General features: G+C 43.1%; 1 long non-coding RNA gene across 1 annotated transcript; it reads left to right on the top strand.

Annotated features, from left to right (window-relative positions):
- The first annotated feature begins 14 nt into the window (after nt 1-14).
- On the top strand, nt 15-343 carry LOC103132990 (uncharacterized). Its single transcript, XR_475678.1, has 2 exons — nt 15-190; nt 266-343. It is a non-coding gene; the product is annotated as an uncharacterized LOC103132990 (long non-coding RNA).
- The last annotated feature ends 1529 nt before the right edge of the window (nt 344-1872 follow it).

Below are 1872 nucleotides of genomic sequence, written 5' to 3'. Positions count from 1 at the left end.
TGAAAGCCAGTACCCTCGCCCCTGGATGAATCGAGCTCTCCGTTTGCCAACCGTCCGCTACAGCTGCTCTTACCTGCCCGTCCTCCAACGTGCTCCGCTCGCCGGATTAGCGAGCTCTGGACCTCAGTCCTCCGTCGCAACCTCAGGCAACAATCAGGCAACAATCAAACCCATTCCACCCCTTATCCAAGTAAGATTCACCGACTATCTCTGCATTATCCTTCTGCCACCGACTGCTATTCACATCTGTCCTCTCATTTAACAGTTGATGACCTTGCAGTTCCAACCCCGTATCCAGATCTCCCCACCACTTCTCTTTATTTAATAAACTTTATTATTGTGATTCGCTCAACTGGTTGTGTTCTTGCATGTGGGTGCGTTCACTAGGACCCATTATGACAACCAACTAACTAACATTACTGCATATACTTTATTGTGCATGTGTATTATTTGTGTGTGTAAGTCTGTGTCTGACACCCTGGATGAGAAAACCAAGAGAGAAAATGTGTTGAATGACATGCAAAAACTGCTGCACAATGTGTTCAAGGTTCTTTTTTTTATCATCTCAATAAATAAAATAAAAATTCATAGCTATAGAAACAAATGCATAAATAAATGGCCCAGAAAAGAATAGAGTGCCTTCTCCAGGTCAGGGAGGATGTCCTGCCCCAAGTAGAGGAATTCAAGTATATCAGGATCTTGTTCACCAATGAGGGAAAAATGGAGCAGGAGATCAACAGGCGGATTGGCACAGTGTCGGCAGTGAAGCCGTGCTGTACCAGTCTGTCGTTGTGAAAAGAGAGCTGAGCCAAAAAGTGAAGCTCTTTATTTACTGGTCAATCTAAGTTCCTACCCTCATCTATGGTCATGAGCTTTGTGTCATTTCTGAAAGAACGAGGTCGCGGCCGAAATTAGTTTTCCCCGTAGGGTGTCTGGACTCTCTCTTAGAGATAAATATCCAGGAGGGACTCAAAGTAGAGCCGCTGGTCCTTCACGTCAAGAGGAGCATCTGGTCAGGATGCCTTCTAGTCGCCTCTGGTGAGATGGTACGGGCACGTCCCACCGGGAGGAAGCTCCGGGGAAGACCCAGGACACACTATGTTTCTCGGCTGGCCTGGGAACGCCTTGGGATTCCCCCGGAAGAGCTGGAACAAGTAGCTGGGGGGAGAGATGTCTGGGCCTCACTACTTAGACTGCTACCCCCACAACCTGACCATGGAAAAATGGAAGAAGATGGATGGATGGACGAACGAATGAACGGATGGATAAATAAATGCACACACATACATACACTCACATGCATGATACACATAGCATCATAGAATACAGATGTTAGCTAGCTTGGTTAGCTAGCTAGTTTCAAGAAACGTACTCTTTCGCAACCCTTCCCATGCCCACACACACATAATGGATGTTGACATTGTCCATTATTGACATTTCTTCATTGCTGTTGTAAAATTGCTGTTATTTTGTTTTAAAAATGTTCTATAAATTGTCACAAATGTTCTACAAATTGTTCTAAAAATGTTTAAAAAAGTGAAAAATAAAAACATTTCAAACAAAAAATAATTCTTGCGTGAAATAAAACAGTAGAAAGTATTATACAAAACATTATTTTGAATCAAAATGACAAAAGTGGCAAATAAAACACATTGATTGTAACCCAGGTCAAATAAGACCCACTCACAGAAGACAGTATAGTCAGTCACTCACGCATCAGAGTTCCACTCAAAACATTTTCATTAACAGCATACAAGAGTCAAATCAATGTAACACATGTCCATCTCACTCACACGGAGCAGCACAGGATACAAAAATATGTCGCTAAGCACTCTGGGAAATAGTTCCCACTCCTGTCTTTTTCGTCTTTCA

Source organism: Poecilia formosa, unplaced genomic scaffold, assembly GCF_000485575.1.
Source record: "Poecilia formosa unplaced genomic scaffold, Poecilia_formosa-5.1.2 Scaffold1872, whole genome shotgun sequence".
Classification (NCBI taxonomy): domain Eukaryota; kingdom Metazoa; phylum Chordata; class Actinopteri; order Cyprinodontiformes; family Poeciliidae; genus Poecilia; species Poecilia formosa.
The sequence above is the reverse complement of the archived record's forward strand: the minus strand, read 5'-3'. Positions and strand labels throughout refer to the sequence as shown.